The sequence below is a fragment of the Ambystoma mexicanum genome, chromosome 8 (genome assembly GCF_040938575.1).
Source record: "Ambystoma mexicanum isolate Mex_15411 chromosome 8, UKY_AmexF1_1, whole genome shotgun sequence".
In the NCBI taxonomy this organism is placed as follows: domain Eukaryota; kingdom Metazoa; phylum Chordata; class Amphibia; order Caudata; family Ambystomatidae; genus Ambystoma; species Ambystoma mexicanum.
In genome coordinates, this window is record NC_090929.1 from 692,220,767 (window position 1) to 692,242,224 (window position 21,458).

The following is a 21,458-nucleotide window of genomic DNA, read 5'->3' on the forward strand; positions in this document are numbered from 1 at the left end:
CCTTGGGGAAAGTACCAAGGGATGCCAAGGTGGGAGGCTTAAAACACCCTAGATTGGCTAAAAATGCTGCATGCCCCATTAAATAAATCAGAGTAGGCATTGGTCCTTGCCGAGGGCTAGGCACGTTGTCCATGCACCAAACTTATATCAATATTTTTTGTGCTTACATTTGGACACTTTGGAAAAATAAAACACAAAACAGATTTGCAAAAAGCATGCTTTCAGGTCCTTACTGATGCTGCTCGCGCAGGCTTGTTCTAAATCAATATGGAACTTCGGGCTGTCGCCGCAAGCAAAATATTTGTTCCTATTCAAACCTGGGGCTTCGACCATACTTCATGTCCCAATAATCAGTGTACTCAATTATCAAGTCCTTGCAGGGCGGTTGAATGGGTAGATCACTGCACTTCATCTGGTACTTTAAACAGATAACCATGCTGCTAGAGATGGGGTTCTTTTGTAAAGGTGTCCTTCTTCAAGTGTTATCTAGAGTGAGCCTTAGCGCTGGGTTATTTAATAAGTAACTAGTTTCATAATGAAACAGTCTTGAAAACAATTGTTGGTGCAATATTTATTGTTAGAAGTCAGCCACCATGTGTTTCGACTCTCTATGGTCTTTCTCAATGCGTGTGGATTGCGAGCCAGTCATCGCTGCGAGGTTGTGGAAATGAGCCCAGCATGCAATCCCAATATCTTGTTCTGGTATGGTTACAAACAAAGGGGGTTAATAATTAGAAGGGGTGGCCTGGTGAACACGTGGGCACCTGGTTCGGGATCCTTTGAAATTATGTGCTGATTAGCATTGTCTTGGAGTGTATGCAGTGGTAGTCACGGCAATCTGTTGATTCAATCGTGTGCAGCACTTTGAGCTGTAGCCACGGGCAGAATTTTAGCCACAGGCAAAAAAGAAAATTCCCAATTAAACCAAATGAATCTCAATTTTGACAAACTTTACTACATATCCATTCCCTGGTGGACATGCCTACTTTAACCCAATTTCCAGTCCTTCGTGGTCATGGCCAGTAGATAGATTGTAAGTTAATTGTTAATGTCTAATTTTGTTCCCTATTTGCAAAACAGCACCAAACTTTGTAGAACCATTCAAGGTCATACAATATCATGCAGTTTCATTGAGTGATGCCAAAATTATAAGCCATCCAAAAACTTTTTTTCACTAACTGTGCAATGCAAAAATGTGTATGGATGCCCCTGAAAATTTGAGATGTTAGCGAACATTAAAGGGCTGTCCTGAACTGTTTGTGAACTGCAATGGTGGAAAACCATGTGTTTCTTGGCTTTTTATGGACATGGCAGATGGGGACCAGGTGCAAGTGGATCTAGGTCACCTGGCCTAAGCCCCGCCTACCTGGTGCCTTCCTGCTTGCCGCTCTGTTTCCCTACTTAAGGAGCCCTCCAGCTTCTTTTCCTTTGCAGATGGGGAGCAGGTGTAAGTGGATCTAAGTCACCTGGCCTAATCCCCGCCCACCTGGTGCCTTCCTGCCTTCCGCTCTTTTTCACCACTTAGCAAGCCCCGCCCAACTGGTGCCTTCCTGCTTCCCGCTCTTTTTCACCACTTAGCAAGCCACGCCCACCTGGTGTCTTCCTGCTTGCCGCTCTGTTTCCCTACTTAAGGAGCCCTCCAGCTTCTTTTCCTTTGCAGATGGGGAGCAGGTGCAAGTGGATCTAGGTCACCTGGCCTAAGCCTGACCCACCTGGTGCCTTCCTGCCTGCCGCTCTTTTTCACCACTTACCAAGCCCCGCCCACCTGGTGCCTTCCTGCTTGCCGCTCTTTTCCACCACTTAGCAAGCCCCGCCCACCTGGTACCTTCCTGCTTACCGCTATTTTTCACCACTTAGCAAGCCCCGCCCACCTGGTGCCATCCTGTTTGCCGCTCTGTTTCCCTACCTAAGGAGCCCTCCAGCCTCTTTTCCTTTGCAGATGGGAAGCAGGTGCAAGTGGATCTAGGTCACCTGGCCTAAGCCGCGGCCACCTGGTGCCTTCCTGCCTGCCGCTCTTTTTCACCACTCAGCAAGCCCCGCCCACCTGGTGCCTTCCTGCTTCCTGCTCTTTTTCACCACTTAGCAAGCCCTGCCCACCTGGTGCCTTCCTGCTTCCCACTCTTTTTCACCACTTAGCAAGCCACGCCCAACTAGTGCCTTCCTGCTTGCCGCTCTGTTTCCCTACTTAAGGAGCACTCCAGCTTCTTTGCCTTTGCAGATGGGGAGCAGGCGCAAGTGGATCTAGGTCACCTGGCTTAAGCCCCACCCACCTGGTGCCTTCCTGCCTGTCGCTCTTTTTCACCACTTAGCAAGCCCCGCCTACCTGGTGCCTTCCTGCTTCCCGCTCTTTTTTACCACTTAGCAAGCCCCGCCCAACTGGTGCCTTCCTGCTTGCCGCTGTTTTTCACCACTTAGCAATCCCTGCCCACCTGGTGCCTTCCTGCTTCCTGCTCTTTTTCACCACTTTACAAGCCACGCCCACCTGGTGCCTTCCTGCTTGCCGCTCTGTTTCCCTACTTAAGGAGCACTCCAGCTTCTTTTCCTTTGCAGATGGGGAGCAGGTGCAAGTGGATCTAGGTCACCTGGCCTAAGCCCCGCCCACCTGTTACCTTCCTGCCTGCTTCTCTTTTTCACCACTTAGCAAGCCCCGCCCACCTGGTGCCTTCCTTCACCATCACTGTCTTGTGGCCAATGCTGGATTTGACTTGTATGGACTTCATTCATTCACGGTGCGTCACTCTTTCGCAACTCTCATGCTGGACTTGCTTTGCATCGTGTACTCATGGTGACCCTGAATCATGCTGTTCCCATCTTCATCTTGTATCCTGGCTTGCAACATGATGTGTTACTACTGACTTCTGCAATTGTATTCGCTCTCCACTCTTGTTTCTCCACTCTTTTTGACTGCTTACTCTCTTTTCTCTCCTCCTTTCCCTTCTCCCTTTTCCTATCACCTCCCCTTACTTTCTTCTATGCACTTATACTATCAGAATTGTCCCTGGACCTAATATGATAGCAACCTCGTCTTTTTCCTCCACCCTCCCATTACTGTGTTTTTCCTCCCAACCATCCATCCAGCACTATCTGAAATGTCGTCAGGCCTAGTATGATAGTCGCTTGTTTTGTTCCTCCCCTCCTTTTCTGCACCCCTCTCCCTCACCTTTTGTTTTTCTCCGGCTCTGCCAGAAATGTCGTCAGGCCTAGTGCGGTAGTCGCCTGTCTGTTTCCATTTCCTCCCCACTCTCCCCCTCCCTTCCTTATCTATGTCTTAGCTCTTGCACTATCTGAAATGTCATCAGGCCGAGTACGATAGTTAATTTCACATCCTTACTGTTCATGGCCTGAAAGAATGTGGTTGTATTTTCCCTTGTTCCCTCCCTTGCCCTGAAGCGCTTTGAAACACATTGTGTATAGGCGCTATATAAATAAACAATCATAACATATCCCATTCCATCCTCATCACCCCTCGACTCCCCAGAGATTGTTTCATTAGTTTGACAAGTGCAATGTTGTATTTTTAATATGTTTTTACTGCAATGTCCATGGACTATGGGTGCAATTCCCGAATACAACATGGCGACTGTTTCAAAAAATCTGACGCTCCTCACGCTTTTCACCATCCAATCAGTGGGTGCGCACAATGTCCGCGGATATCACGCTGCTCTCTGATTGGCCCAAGAGGGTGTCCGTGGACTGAATAGGGAAGCAAGTCCATGGATTGGACCTGATATCACTAATTTATTTGTACCTACTTTGTGGCTGTTTTTTGGACGGATTTATACTGAATTTGCAAAAGCACACATTCGGGACCAAGTTGCCGCTCCTGCTGTAAAATTGGTGAAAATCTGTCCAGTGGTTTGGGCTGTAGGCATGAGCAAAATTATTTTTCCTTTGCGTTTATGAGGAAAACCAAAAATCTTGGGACGCCCCTATAACTTTGCCCCTTAGGAGGTTTTGTCTTATTGGGGCAAATTTGGGATTTGGTGGTATTATCTTTCCGTGATATTTTGGTGGTAAACTGGCGGTAAACTGGCCTTACATTTAGAGATAGTTTAGTATTACCCTATTTTGGTGATAATATAGTGTTAGCTTGTCTTGGTGGTAATTTTAGTGGTATCTTACTTTGTGGTATTTTCATAATTACCTTATTTTTGTGGTATGGTGGTGAGCATGGCTTTCTTTCCTCTCTATTAGAATATATCTTGGTCGCCTGTAGAGAACCCCCCAGACCTATCACACCCTTAGAGAACCCAGTGAGTTTACTCAGAACGCCACCTATTGTATGTGGCTGGTAGTATTGGCTTATTTACATCCAGTAATCTATGTGTCTCATCTGACACTGCCTTCTTTTCAGCATGCAAAGAAGGACTCGCTCACAACACCTACAGATACCTTCTTACCTTGCAGGTATTTATTCACTTTTCCTTGCTTGCTATTTTAGCTACAGTGGTAAATTAGCAAATGCTTTACCGCTCTGGTATAAACATCAAACCCTTGTAATTCCCCTGTGTAGAAATGATTCACACTGGCATGAAATGACACTAAAATCCCAGCCTTTGTTTTTTGTACATTCTGTATTATTTAACCATTATAAACAGAAATACATCTTACCACATGATATCACAGCATAAAGTCTACAAAATATAAAAGAGAATAGGAAACAACAGGCACATTATAAAAAAAAATGAATTTGCTGTTCAGCACTCTTAAACATGGAGAAAAATAAACATGCAGCTTTTTTTTTTCTAACTTCCTGCACTGCCAACAAATTATGTCATCTCCCATTCGTACTATTTCCGCACTTGGCACTAACTCACCCAGGCCAGTGAAGTTTGAAACTCTAGTTGTCAGGAGCTTATCTGCATGACCTTGCTGTTTAGCATACCCAGTGCTAAGGACTCCTTCGCATCAAAGCCAGCAACTCAACTTCTTTGTGTGGGGAGCTCCCAGCTGTTTAAGTTGTAGCCAGCGCTCACACCCCATATGGAGTCCAGCAGCATTTATTATGTAGCACCATCTTTATTTCTGTCCCAGCTCGATCTGAACTCTTCCCCCTGCCTTATTCCTTAAGAAAACTCCTCCTGCCTATCAGCCCTATGTCAGCCCTCTATTGATGTGGCCCATCCACCTCCAATTTCTACCAATCAGAATATAAGAATGTGTCCTGTACCAGCCCTCGTTTTTCAAGACAATTAAGTTTTCAGCTCTGCAAAGGAATTGTTTCGATTTTCCTTCCTGCCAGTGGCTCTCCACGGCTCTTCATGGAAAATAAAGTGGATTTTAAACCGTGCATGTAAAAAGATAGAATGCATTTCTTTGTGCACAAAAATTGCATAATAATGTTAGAGGGGTTGAGGTTAATATATTAGTAAGATAGTTAGTATAAGGTTGATTAATTATGTATTTCTAATGCAGTTCGCACACATGAACACATCCAATTTGCAAAAATGTGCACCTCTTCATTTTAAAATGACAGCACACTGTGCTAAACCATTTTACTAAATGCTCTGAAAAACTGCCTGCTGGATGTTACTGAAAACAGTTTTGCACCTATTGTGCACCTATTGTGCACCTATTTTGAAATGGCTACATTTAGATACTGCATATCATAAATAAAATCCCAAAATATATCCTTACATACCCTCCTTTTTCCAACTATTCTGGCTAATAAACCCATAATTGGAGGAAGCTCTCTTTTTCTATTGTTGTTAGATAATTCATGGTTGAAATAATAGCATCTTAATAAAATGAACATTTAAATATTTCATAACAAACTATTGCTTAATCATAACAAAATTGAAGCAGATCCCAAATAGGGCCCATTAGTCCTCACACACATGTGCATGCATATTGAAACATCGTACGCATATATTTCCAACCGAAGTGTCCACATATGTTTGAATGTCTTTTTCAATCACAGTATTTATATATGTGTGAAATAAACATTTCTCATTAGTGTATATGTATGACAACAAAACAATAATATAACATAAATAAATAAATAAAACAAATGACTAGCATAACTAACCAAAACAATTGAATAAAATAACAAACTTGTGGGTCTCCGTTATTCCCATCTTCAGTCACATAGGACAATACTATGCTCCATCAGCAACGCTGCAAAATTAAATTCAACTGACTACTGTTTCATTGGTGGCATTCACCATCTTCATGACTGCACCTCTGAGATGTCCTGATCACCAAACTTCCATTACATCATCCCTTTAGTGGAATTCTTCCAGCCTGGCGCTCTTGGACATCTTTCCACAGAAATCATCTCTTTTAGCCTCCCATTCTATTTGTCTTCACCTCCATATTTCGGTCCGGAGGTTTTCCGGGGGCTTCATCCCCTGGACTCCAGGAATCTATCATCTCTCGCGTCCTCCGGTCCTGCGACCTCCAACCCCTGCCAAGATGATAATTAATTGTATCTAAATCAAATAGAAAAGGAACAGATTAAGTACATAACACAACACCAATTGTTCATTTTCTACTAGCTGGCCAAAAACAAAAATGTGGCCCAAACATTATGATCCTTTACTTTCGAATACCGGCAATTAAGTACATGTTATAGAGAAACAAGCAACATAAATATCCCACCTTATTACACATTTCCAAAGACCTGCATTTATAATAACATTATCACATTGTGTTAGAATAGATTATTTGACTCAGCATTTTTCATAAACGCATAGTGTCCAACTCTTTTTTATGTGTTTTTTTAACATTGCTTTTTATTTTTTTATTTATTGCTATAGTACTATACTACTATATTTTTACTTTCTCATGAAATAAAACACCACCTATTTTTATTATATTTGCATCATATGGTTAACATTTCTTCACTCATTCACTAACATACAAACTTATTGTGTTTTCATCAGTTATCTCACTGCTAGCTTTCTTTCCCATGCAGTTAGTACACCTAACCCGTCTCCACCTGCTCAAGTCCCTTTATTTCATACTTTGGATGACAAATATCTCTGTTGCCATTTCATCCTCTGTCTTCAAGATTGTATACACTACCGGGGACACTTTATCTATTATTTGAAAGGGACCTTGCCATACCGCAAGACATTTTGAGTTTTTATGTTTACCTTTCCCAAAATGAAACTTATATACCCAATCCTCTATTTTATACTCTTTCACAGTTGTCTTTTTATCATAGTAGGACTTTGCACTATCAGCAACTCTAATTTCGCTGCACAAATGCAAATGCATGTTGTAAATGCTTTCTCAGTTCTTCTCGTTCTTCTTGTGAACTGTAGATGCACTCACAAGTGTTTGCTCATGCGTCCTGTTTAATAAATGTTGTGGCAGTACCATTTTCCTTCCTATCAACACCTCATGAGGACTGATACCTGTCGCTTTAGCAGGAGTCGACCTAATGGCCGTCAATACTAAAGGTAATCGCAAATCCCAACTAGAACCTGCCTCTGCTACAAACATCTTTAGTATTTCCACTACAGATCTATTGCAACGTTCAACATTCCAAGAAGAGGCGGGCTGATATGCGATGTGCAACTTCCTTTTTACCCCCAATATCTGCCACACCTTGCTCATTAAGGTGCTCGTGAAATGACTTCCTCTGTCTTACTCTATTCTTTGTGGTAACCCAAATCCTGAAAATATGTGATTTACCAGCAAAGTAGCTGCTGTTAGTGCACTACAATCCGGTGCAGGAATACATTCTACCCATTTTGACATTAAACATACCACCGTCAAAAGATAACAGGCCCTACATAGTCGATTTGTAGATCCGACCATGGAAGAGTTCAATCTCTTTTCATTAATAGAGCTCTATGCATTGATGAAGCAGGTTTAAATTGTGCACATACCAGACACCCCCTGGTATATAATTCCACATCTTGGGACATATGTGGCCAGTAAGCATAATCTTTCAGTATCTCTAAAGTTTTTTGTGAACCCCTGTGTCCTGCAGTTATCGCATCATGTGCATGGTGTAACATGTGCCCTCTAAATGAAAGGGGTACCACCCACTGTACCTGCCCTGTTATGGATTCCCTGATCATGAGACCATCCTGTAGTTTAATTCATTTTTTGTTCTTTAATAACACTCTCAACTCTTCTTTTCCTGTACAATCATTTTCAGTTAAAGCATTTTGTTCGGGGTCCATCAAATGATTATAATAGACCCCCAATACAGGGTCATCTTTTTGTGCCTTAATCAAATCCTGATCTGGTGTATCATAACTCCATTGCACTACGGGTTGTTCAACTTCTTTTGGAGCTTTAGAGCGTGTAACTGCATCTATTTGTATCTCACCAATTAAGTGTTCAATGGGCAACAATTCTCCCATAACAGCCCCAATCTTGGTCAATTGGTCTGTTCTATCATTTCCCTCCTTTTCCTGTCCTGGTGTTTTCAAATGTCCACAAATTCTCCTCTAGTATACTGTTAAATCATTCTCTGATCCTAATTTGTCTATCGCTTGAATCATTTTCCCATGTTTGAGGGGCTTTTTGTTATATGTGAGCATGCCTCTTGCCTTCCAGGCAGGCAAATATTCTACAAAGCTATTTCGTGCATAATCAGAATCAGTCACCAGGACAATTTCACAGAATTTGTTATCAACTGCAGTAGTAATTGCTTTATAAACGGCTGATAACTCTGCTACCTAGCTACTCCTACCCCAAATTCTCATTCCTATACTAGGAATGTCATCACATCTCAACCAGACATTTCCTATCCCTGACACCAACTGTTTATTGCTGTCATTTTCAATGTGAAAAGCACATCCATCGACATACACAATTGGCAATTCCTTGCATGTATTTTCATCAAAAGCTTTGTGTGGTGATTGTTCAAACTCCTGCACACTGGACTTCACCTCTACCTCATCTGATACACATTCAGCTGCACAGTCATGTAGATCTGGCAACCCTTGAGCAATTAGCCTCTTTTTATTCTGGCCATATATCACATCTACAGGAAAGCCCTCCAATGCCAATGCCCATGAAGTAATTCTGGACTGTGCTAGATTGCCTGATCTAATCCTTTTATTCATTTACTCTGTAAAAACTGCATTGGTTGATGATTTGTCTCAATGAGCACCTTCTCCCCTTGAAAAATGGGACAACAATGTTGCAGTGCCCATACAGTGGTCAGAAGGGCCTTTTCTCATTCACTGAATTTAGTCTCAACCTGAGAAATGCCTTACTTGCATAAGCAATAGTTTTATGGTTCAAATCATGTTTTTGAAATAACACTGCTGACATACACTGCTCATTGAATCCTATTTCTATGAAAAAATCTTTATCCTTTATGGGATAGGCCAAACATGGTACCTTTATGAGACATTCCTTCAATTTAGCAACGCCTCAGACTGCTCCTTTTCCCATTTCCAGGGTGTACTCAGCTTCAATAGTTTAGTCAATGGTTGAGTGATTTCAGCATAATTTTCAATAAACTTCCCGTTATATACCGTCATTACCTTTTTCATGTTTCTAGAATCTTTCAACTTCTGTATGGCCGCCACCTTTTTCTTTTGTGGATTTAACCCATGTTCAGTTACTTCATGGCCTAAGAAATTCACCTTTTTCTTGCACCATTGGGCTTTCTGTAAAGATACTTTGACACCCGCCTTTTGCAATTGGTCAAGTACATGTCTAATTTCATCAAAATGACTTTTTAAGTTTTCAATTTTTATCAGGACATCATCTACATAAACTATGGTCCCTCTTTCTGCTGCATCTGGCATAGCTTTTCTCAAAAATATGCCAAATTCGCTCCCACTATTGACATACCCAAATGGTGTTCTGGACCACGCGTATTGTGTTTTATCAAATAAAAATGCAAATAAATTCTGAATGTCTTCTGCCAATGGCACACACCAGTACCCAGATGTCAGATCTAATGTGGTAAATACCTTTAACCCATGCACCTGAGCAAGGACTTGATAAATGAATGGCAGTGGCCATCTAGACACTGGCACTCTTTTATTTAATTCCCTCAGGTCTGCACAAAGACACCATTGATCATTTGGCTTCAATACAACCAAAATGGGAGCGTTGGAGGTACTATGAATGGGTTTGATAATTCCCCTAGACCCGAGGTTTTTAATGATCTCTGCCAATGACTCCAAACCTGCCAATGGCAATCAATATTGGCACACAAATACTGGATTTCGAGCACACCCCTCTGGTAATGTGGCAACGTCTAAATCAGTTAGGCCGCAATCACATGCGTCTTTGGCAAAAACGTCCTTCAATTCCATAAATATTTTTCTCAATTAATTCTTATCTTCTTCGCTATTACAGGCATCTGCTAACAGAATCTGCTCCTCTACCATTTTAGAAAATTCTGGGAAATCCTCCAATGGAGGAACCTCCGTGCTTTCTTCCAACTGTGTGGCTGTATCTCTCTGCAGAGTTGCCACTTTTAAATATTTTGGCATATCAGCCTCCATTTCAATGTGCTGGTTTCCTGTTTAATTTTCATTTAAATCAAATAATATACAATTCTCCTGGTGATAGCACATTGTCTCATTAGAATCATAAGGGTACACAGACTGAATTTTGAACATCCCTTTGGGTTAAGAATGCAGGAACTCTGACAAAACACCCTGTGCATTTACATATCTCTCAGGGATATTTCCAATTGCTATATTGTCGAAATCTCAAGTATAATGTGATTTTTGTATTGCCATTCCTAGCACAGAATTCTCTTCTAAATGAACATCTTGACATCCACTATTATCTACCACTATTTTGATGGACCCCTCCCCAATATCTACCAATGGGGTATATTCACAATCCAGCCCTTGCTGTTTCATGGATTCATTCAAGCACACAAATGCATCAGAATCCTTAATTTGCTGTCCATTCTTGCGCTTTAGTGTTATAGCAACCTGCTTGGTGAATTCAGGAATAATAATATCCTTCTTCACCTGTAGTTCAATTGCTTATGGCACCAATTGTGCACAATGATAAGACTTTATTTGTCTTCAAATTCGGGCGCAGGCCTGCCTAGCCAGGACCATACTTTTCGGTTAAGGAAATCTAACACCATGCACATCCTGTGCATGATATCATTGCCCAGATAAAAATAATGTTGTGTTCCACTCACTATCCACACATTGTGGTAGATGGTTTTTTGTCCAACATTAATCTTTAGCATGCACCTTCCTGTAATTCGATTTTCAAAATCTGGACTGTCCAAACCAGAGATGTATTGGTTTTTAATTCTAAACTTCGGGATCTCCTCCCTTTCCATTGTTCTCTGCAGTAGTTTCCCATTAACAAAACTCAGTTCCTGTTCAAATGCCAAAGTGGCTTTTATCATTTTAGAATGGCCATTTATACCAATATGAATCCATGGCTGCTCATCTTCCATATGTATTTCAGCAGGTGTGGTGATGTGTTTTTCTGTGTCTGCTTTAGGGATGGTGTTCTGTTTGCACTTCTTCTCTTTTAAATAGAAGCGCAATGTGTGTTCATCTATTTCAGTTTGCCATTTCTTCCTAGGATCCACATAAATCTGCATAGATTGTTTTACTTTTTCACTTTGCATTTTGTCCTGACACATCAAAATAACGGTGACACTAGGCACAAAGCTATTCTGGAGGTACACCTCAATTGCATCTTTCGATTTGGCAACAGTATGGCATTCATTTATGCTGCTGTTTTGTGACTTTATTTTCTTAGTCCTTAATGGTTTTTTGGTGAAAGACCACAAAACCCCATTTACCCCATCAATGAGAGGAGATAATCTTTTCAGGCAATCTGTTCCCATCAATAATGGAATTTCACAAATAGATGTGATCAATACTTCCTGTTCCATTTTATGCTTCCCTATCTTTATGTCAACTTAAGTTACACCTTCAATAGGCACTTCCTCACCATTAAAGTTATGTACTGGGCCTTCCCTCTGTCTCACTTTGATCTGATTCTGTGGAGATCTCCCTATATTGATACTTTTTACCAATTCTTTGGACACAATTGTGGCCTGTGCACCTGTGTCAATCATTGCAAATGTATTGCACTTCTCTTCCACAGTAATGGGAGCATATTATCTATCCTCAACTTCCTCTAATACCCACAAAAAGTGTGAATTTTTACTGATTTCAGACACTTCTCACTCTTGGCTAAGCACATCGGTAAATGAAAGGACATTTTTTCCCTCCTTTCTGTCCATTTCCATTTTAGCCTTACTCATCTCGCCGTGTTCAGAGGTCATTTGGAGTGTGGCCACTGTTCGCCCTTCCATCCAGGGATCATCAGAGTTCACATTGCAATTCTCCAACTGAATATGTGTATAAACAACAACTGATAAGTTGTCATTTTCTAATTCTGGGCATTTGTTGGCATTTGGCATGATACCAGTCTTTTTAATTTCTTCAAAAATCTGTGGCTCAAAGAACTCTTCAGGCGACTGATCTGTACCCTCCTTTTTAGTACTTATTCTTCCTGCCTGTATTTATTAGCATTTTAGTTGTCTAGGGAGGGTGTTCTAACATTCACATCTACTCCCTCATCAATTATTTTATCAGTGCACAAGTTGTCTTTCTTAAATCTGTCTCTTTGTTCCTTTGGAATTTCATGGTTTTCTCCTTTTCCTTTTTCATATTTGATTCAATGCTAGGTCAAACCAAACCTCTTTTTTAGATGTGTTTGCAACTTCTGCCTCATGTTCATTTGCTTGCATTTTCGTTTTTAAATCATTAAACAGCTCAGGGTCATTATGCAAAACCATATCAGGGGAATCTGTGTTTTTTCATTGCAGGTGTCATGAATATTTAGTCACTTATTATCAGAAGCCACCAGTCACTTCTATGACGTTCTGCCCCTTCATTTGATGACTGTTTTTGAACTGTACAGAGTTTTCCTATTTGTTCAGCCAACATTTTTACTTGGGCCTCGAGACACTGGAATCTTTCCATTTATCTGGAATCCTCTCTTTGCAGCCTATGCCGATATTGGTTGTTCTCCCCCTGGTTAAACCTATTCTGGTATCTCTCAGGAGAGAGATTCCTATTTGAATTGTTTCTGAACTCTTGATTCATGTGGGGTGGGGAGCGGGGTGTACATATTCTTTCGTTGTAATGCCCTGATGGCGGTGATTGATTGTATTGACATGGAGCATAGTTCATATTCTGCCTCGTGTCCTGTCTCTCATTTTGTGAGTACTGTCCCCATGCTGATTCCCATTTTCAGTATTTTTAGCACATATCATGGTGTTGGGGTCAAATCTGCTCTGTGTCCCCAATGTCTGGTAGGGACTATTACTTCTTTGATCTTGATTTTGTCTCTGATTGTCGTTCATGCCTGACATATCGGGCCGATATCCTGGCTGGGGTCTGTCTCCTAAGTACTTAGGGCTAATGTAACGCTCCCTATTACCAGGATCATGTGACTGAAACATTCGTGCCGAGGGCGGCAACCTCTGTGGAGTACCCCTTTGTTCAGGTGTCATATTATTTTTGCCTGGACTTTGAGCGGACTCAAGTGACATTTTAGCCGACCTGATCTCCATTACTGTTGCCAGGGATTCTTTAGATTTTGATCTTGTTTCTTTCATTTTATCGCCCTCTCTACCCTGACAGTAGAGCACTTCATACAGTTTTGTACTTTGGTGCACAATCCATTCAAGGGACTTCTCATGATCAAACTCGCGGACTAACTGTGATATAATGTCTTTAAGAAAACCATAAAAATAGGCAGTTTTAAACTCATTGGAATTGGGATTAAAAGATACATTAAAACGAGAAAAAGCTCTTTTTAAGTTGAAGAAATTGGCGAGGTGATGTATTTGGCCCAGCTGTGATCGTGTATGCAACTTTCTTCGCCTCCTGTAATGATTGGATTGGAGAAAAATGACACCCAACCTCTTTTTCAAATTCTGCCCATGACATGTTCTCCTGTTCATTCAATCCCCTGATGATGCTCGCTGTGGGAGCACCCAGAGGTAAGTGAAAGTATTGTCTGTATTGCTCCTTGGGTATGTTTAGGGCTTTAAATACATCGTGCACCGCTTCTAGGTGGTCCTGTATACAACACTCCCCTCCTTTTTTGAATGGTTTGGTCAAGGCCTTGATTGACTTCATTATCTTGATAGGGCTACTTGGCGCTATATTTGGAATTGCATTACTTTGTGGTTCAACCCTTGTCTCAGGTGTTTGGGATCAGTGGCAACCTCCAATGGGTGAGTCAAACCCCCCAAAGGTGCTGCAACCAAGCCCAGACACCAGCACAGCCACTGGGGTGCTATCTCCACATGTAGAAATGAAATTCACCTCAATCTCATTGAATGGGGTGCCCTGTCGCTTGTCCTGGGACCTAAAATCGCTTATCTGCTGTTCCAAATCCTTGCACTTTTTAAGGAGTCAGTCTTGTAAGAACATGTGTGGGTTTTTTATTGCCAGCATACAAAATACAGCATTATTGCCAGCATATAATATATAGCATTTTTGCCAGCGTATAATATATAGAAAATACAGGATTTTATTGCCAGCATAAAAATTATAGTAGAGAAAGACAGCCACGCCCAGTTTGAAACTGCAGGCATTCAGAGCACACATAAAAAACAAAAAATCTTAGTGTGCTGCCAGGTTGAAATAATGAGGTTAACAATTTATATTGGATGCTTCATGTGTGAACACTACATTAGAATATATAACTAATTAACATTACTAACATTGCTAAAGTACTAATTTAAAATTATCTAACATTATGATGCAGTCTTCTATGCACAATGAGGTACAGTCCATGTTTTGGGTGCACTGTGTAAAATTCATTTTTCAATGAGGAAATGCACACGCGTTTTTTTTTCAGCTTGTGGAGAACAGAAAATATGCAAGATGCAGGAAGCAAAACGAAACAGTTGCTCTGGACATGAAGTCTTCATTGTTTTGAAAACGAAGGCTGGCACAGGGCACATTCTTTTTACCCTGATTGGTAGGGATTATAGGCAGACAAGCCACGTCAACAAGGCAGCTGAATGAGAGTTTTGCTAATGAAGAAAAAAAGAGGGAGCTGGCAGTTCGCGCTGGGTTCAGGAGACAGACGGTGCTATCTCTGAGTGTCGAGCGCTGACTTTGAATCTAATCAGTTGGCGCTCCCCACACATGTACGGAGGAGTTTTGCGCTGAGACTGGGACTGCAAAAGACAGCGAGGTCATGCGGTGATCTCAGATCACTGGCCTTGGTAAGAGATTTGTACCAAGTGAGAAAAAAAAAAGAATGGTGCGCAAGTGTTGCTAGAATTCATTGGCAGTGCAGAGAAGTTAGAAATCATTGTATGTTTATTTTTCTCTCTCCATATTCAAAGTCTAAGAACATAAATTCATGTTTGCAAAATACATGCTTGTTTCTGTTTTGTTCTCTTATATCTTGCAGGTGATGCTGTACATATCATGTGGTAAAAGTCTGTGGTTGCTAACTGTATTGTAACACAAAGTGCAGATAAAAAAAACTGAGATTTTGGTGTCATTCATGCATCTGTGAATTATTTATATAGGAGGCACAGAAGTGATGTTTATACCAGTGCAGTAGTGTATTTACCAATTTATCATTGTAGCTAAAATAGCAAACAGGAGAAATTCAGTCATAGACATCTAGAAGGTAGGAAATTGTGTGCAATGTGATGAGTGATTCCTTCCTTGCATGCTGAAAGGAAGGAGTGCCTAATCCGGCACATAGATTACTGGATGTACATAAGCCAGTAATATCAGCCACAAACTATAGATGGTGCCTTGAATAAACTCATTGGGTTTTCTGAAGTGTTCTATGTCTGGGGCTATCTACAGACGACCAGGAGGCATTCTAATAGAAAGGAAAGGTTTGTTTTATTATGGGGGTTATAGTATAAAAAGAAACATGCTTACCACTATACCATAGGAATAAGATAATTCTGAAAATACTGCAAGGTAAGATACCACTACAATTACCGCCAATACAAGCTAACAAGATATGGTCACTAAAATAGCGTGATACCAGACCCACTTTAAATGTAAGACTAGTTTACCACCAAATTACCGCCAATATTTTTACGGTAAAAAAGTACTGCCAAATCCCAAATTTACCCCAATAAACAAAATCTCCTACAGTCTGCCTCCTTACAAAAGTATGTGTATCACCCATTTTATTAATCACATTTTGCATATCACTCATCTGCATTTTACATTCATTAAACTCTTTGTCCCGCTTGTCCCTTTCTTGAAACATTTTAGCGATCTCTTGTTCAATAGTCTGGAGCTCACCTTCCTTCTATAGATTCTCTCTTTGTAAAACTTGCATCTCTAAAAGAACCTCCTCCTTATCTTGTCTAATGTGACCTATCAATCCTTTCAAGTGTTTTAATTCTTGCTCACTGTCCTCGAACTGTTTTCTCCTTTGAGACAATTGAGTGTTGAATTCTTTACACTTTGATTGCATGTCCTTTTGACATACCTTCAGTTCTGCTCTTAACTTTTTCTCCTGTTCACTAGTTCCATCTAATTCGACTTTTAGTCTGCTAATTAGCTTGGCATCATGTTCTTGCATTTGCAGATACCTATTTAAAATTAACCATGTTTTGACACATAGCCATATCAAACAGTCTTTCTCTGCAGGGTTGTCAGCAGCATTTAATAATCTCAGAAGACAGACCTGAATTATGCTACCCTCTTCAAAAATGTTGTCCAATGGTTCTTTTTGAACTAACCCATAGATACGGTCATGCCATTCTGCGGCATTATTTGATGACCATGTTCCGTGTGCAAATAATTTTGTCTCTAAATATTTCACCAATTCTGGGAATGTGGCATCAATTTGAGACATTTTGAGATTCACTTTCAGTGTCACACTGCTCTCATAAAATGAGTTCCCTTCAATGCACGTATGGCGGTATAGAACACACTTTGCCACACCAGTGGTTGCTCTACAGTCTGATCCCACAGGCCCAACACACCATTTATTATGTAGGAAGTTTTGTCTTATTGGGGCAAATTCAGGATTTGCTGGTATTTTCTTACTGTGATATTTTGGTGGTAAACTGGCAGTAAACTGTCCTTAGAGATAGTTTAGTATTACCATTTTCAGAATTACCTTATTCTTGTGGTATAGTGGTGAGCATGGCTTTTTGTACTACAGCCCCATCATAAAACAAATCTTTCCTCTCTATTATAATATCTCTTGGTCACCTGTAGAGAACCCTCCAGACCCATCACACCCTTAGAGAACCCAGTGAGTTTATTCAGAATGCCACTTATTGTATGTGGCTGGTAGTATTGGCTTATTTACATCCAGTAATCTGTGTGTCTCATCTGAACCTGCCTTATTTTCAGCATGCAAAGAAGGACTCACTCACAACACCTACACACACCTTCCTACCTTGCAGGTATTTATTCACTTTTCCTTGCTTGCTATTTTAGCTGGTAAATTAGCAAATGCTTTACCGCTGTGGTATGAACATCAAACCCTTGTGATCCACCTGTGTAGAAATGGTTCACACTGGCATGAAATGACACTAAAATCCCAGCCTTTGTTTTTTCTACACTCTGTATTATATAATCATTATAAACAGAAATACATCTTAACAAATTATATCACAGCATCGAGTCTACCAAATATAAAAGAGAACAGAAAGCAACAGGCACATTGCAAAAAAACAAATTTGGTGTTAAGCACCTTTAAACATGGAGAAAAATAAACATGCAGTATTAATTTTTTTTCTAACTCCCTGCACTGCCAACAAATTATGTCATCTCCCATTTGTACTCTTTCCTCGCTTGGCACTAACTCACCCAGGCCAGTGAAGTTTTAAACTCTCGTTGTCAGGAGCGTATCTGCACGACCTCGCTGTTTCGCAGACCTGGTGCTAAGAACTCCTTTGCATCAAAGCCAGAAACTCGACCTCTTTGTGTGGGGAGCTCCCAGCTGTTTAAGTTGTAGCCAGCGCTCATGCCCACATGGAGTCCAGCAGCATTTATTATGTAGCACCGCCTATATTTCTGTCCCAGCCCGATCTGAACTCTTCCCACTGCCTTATTCCTTAAGAAAACTCCTCCTGCCTATCAGCCCTAGGTCAGACCTCTATTGACGTAGCCCATCCACCTCCAATTTCTACCAATCAGAATAAAAGAATGTGTCCTGTATCTGCCATCGTTTTTCAAGACAATGAAGATTTCAGCCCTGCAAAGCAACTGTTTCGATTTGCCTTCCTGCCAGTTGCTCTCCACGGCTCTTCATGGAAAATAAAGTGGATTTTAAACCGTGCATGTAAAAATATAGAATGCATTTCTTTGTGCACAAAAACTGCATAATAATGTTAGAGGGGTTGAGGTTAATATATTAGTAAGACAGTTAGTATAAGGTTAATTAATTATGTATTTCTAATGCAGTTCGCACACATGAAAACATCCAATTTGTAAAAATGTGCACCTCTTCATTTTAAAATGACAGCACACTGTGCTAAAACATTTTACTAAATGCTCTGAAAAATTGCCTGCTGGCTGTTATTTAAAACCGTTTTGCACCTATAATGCACCTGTTGTGCACCTATTGTGAAATGGCTACATTTAGATATTGCATACTGCATACTATCAATAAAATCCCCAAATATATCCTTACACCCCCCTGGATGAAACCTCACCAAGGTCTTTTGCAAAGTTTGATGAGTATTCATCCAGGGGTGGGGGGCAAAGTTATAGGCCACCCAAAAAGTGCTCTTCCTATGGATTGAGCAACTTAACCGTAACTACACGGCTGCTACCGCAGGTCGTGTAATATATAAATTAGCAGCCCTGTAGTTAGGGTAAAGTTGCTCAACCCATAGGAAGAACACTTTTTGGGTGGCTTATAACTTTGCTCCCCCTGGATGAATCCCTACCAGACTTTGCACTAAAGGTATATAGTCCGCTCTTATTGGGGAAGTTTGGTGAGGTCTCGTTAAGGGGAGGCAAAGTTATAGGGGGGTCCCAATTTTTTTCCATAGACGTAATGGAAACATTTTTGCTTGCTGCTACAGCCCAAACCGCTGGACGGACTTTCACCAAATATGCGGCAGGAGTGGCGGCTTGGTCACGAAAGCGTGCTTTTGTACATTTGGGGTAAATCCGTCCAGTAGTTTTCTTTAAAACAGGCGAAATGTAGGTAAAAAAAATGAGTGCTATCTGGGTTCGGTCAGCAGAGTCATTTCCCTGTCCGCTGCGGGTGCAGGCTTACGATTGGCCAAGGGGCCATCGTTATGTCCGCGGAGACCCAACACGCCCATCAATTGTTTAGTTAAAAGCGTGATGTGCATCATATTTTTCTGACGCACCCGCCATGTTCTATCCGCAGATATCCGTGACTGTCCGTGGACAGCACGGTGGGGAACAGTGATGGAAAAACATATTTTGGGTCATTTGGTGTTGGAAAGAGGGGCAGGAAAAGGTGGGGGAGTGAAAGAAAGATGATATGGGGCTATTTGTTGAGGTGGAAGAAGATTGTGTGGGGCGCGGCAGTCTGCAGACACTGCAGTATTCCTCAGACAGTGTCTTGGGTGGGCAGCTTAACTGGGGACTGCTGGCAGGCTTTATTAGGGTAGGGGAGTGGAATGTAGATGATATGAGAATGTTTGCATAGGTTAAAAATAGGCCATGCACCTGAGAATCTAGGCACTGGTACAACTACCACAGTATAATGCGGCCATGCAAGCAAGAATCTGGCCAAAACCATTGTAGTAGTAAGTGTTTGGTGGGCAGTTGGAGAAACACATTTAGGGTTATTTCGTGACTAAAAGAGGGCTTTTTAGAGTAGGAGAGTGAATCTAGATGATATGGCGATATTGCCATTGGTGAAAAATAGGGTTGGCTGTCTATCTTGATGTCTGCAGATGGTGTTTGAATTGGGACGTTAAGGGCAAGGTGTGGTGTGGTGGTTGTGGCCAGTGCCTAGGCTCTTGGGTGCAAGGCCATAGGGTGTAGGCCATGCATCCAAGAATCTAGGTACTGGCCACAACCACCACAGCATCATTCGGCCATACACCCAAGAATCTGGCCACTGGCCACAAGCATTGTAATATGTGTACAGAAATGGAATTCGGCCATTGGAAACAACCATTATAATAATATGTGTATAGTAATTATACATACTGTATAGGCAGTGTATAGTTTTTGGAACATAGTGACACAATACCATTGAAGTGGAAATGGTACTTTTCATTGATGTAGCATTGGGGGTACAGGTTGACTTTGTTGTACATGGTAATGCATGAGAAATATTTCCTTCTTTCTCTGGGAAAGGAACATAGCATAATATGTTAGATAGGATAGTTCACAATGTCACATTGCATACAATCTCACATATTCATGTACCTTTTAGACCCTTTTAGTTAGTAAATTCCAAATACAATGCTTCAAACAACATTACTGTGCATTTTGCTGTGTTTGGTTGAATAATCATTGGGTCTGTGGGAAACAAAATCCACGTAGGATTAAACAAGTCCTAGTACATTTATTTGATGTTACATCTCACACTATGTTTGTTTGAAGTGTGCAGTACTTAAATGAATGTTTAAGGTGCACACATAAGTGTATTTGTTGTTACAAGCAGTGCTGCAGTAGGAAAAATTGTAATAGTGTACGTGTTTTGCTTTTCAAAACTGCTGGTGGTATGGCTGCATTTCGATACCAGTTGGCATATTCTTACTGTTTATAGTGTTTTAGTTTTGAAGAGAATGCTTTGATGCAGTTTGATTCCTGCTGGTGGATTCTAAGTATTTTACTATTGGAAACTAACATTGCAGTATTATGGGTGAAGTTAGATACCAGTTGGCATATTCTAACTGTTGATAGTTTTACAGTTTTGAAGGGTATGTTTTGAAGCACTTTCATTCCTGTTGGTGGATTTTAACTCTTTCACTTTTGAAAGTAATATTGCTGTATTATCGGTGAAGTTAGATGCCAGTTGGCATATTGTAACTGTTGATAGTTTTACAGTTTTGAAGGGTATGTTTTGAAGCACTTTAATTCCTGTTGGTGGATTTTAACTCTTTCACTATTGGATAATAATATTGCAGTATTATGGGTGCAGTTAGATACCAGTTGGCGTATTCTAACTGATGATAGTTTTACAGTTTTGAAGGGCATCTTTTGAAGATTTGCCATATAAGGTTGCACCTGTTAAACGGTCTGCAGCTTTGTAGCATGCACATTCTCTATAGGAGTGCATTTTTATGCCGACACTGTACAATTCTTGTGACAGTGTTTTGTCAGTATGTGTTTTTAGGCGATTTGCCTTTCACACTGTGTCTAAGAGAAGACATTAAGCTGTTTACTTGTCCTTTTGCTGAACTGGTCTAGGGAAACCAAAGCGGCATACGGTATAGTATTTACCTTTGTTTTTATATCTGCGTCTGCAGTATTTGCCACAGTTATGTTTTTGGAAGCATAACATTTGTGAATGCAGCTCACTATGTGTGGTTTCTGAAGGGATGTTGCAGGTTATATATTTGTGAATAAACTGCAAAACAGTGG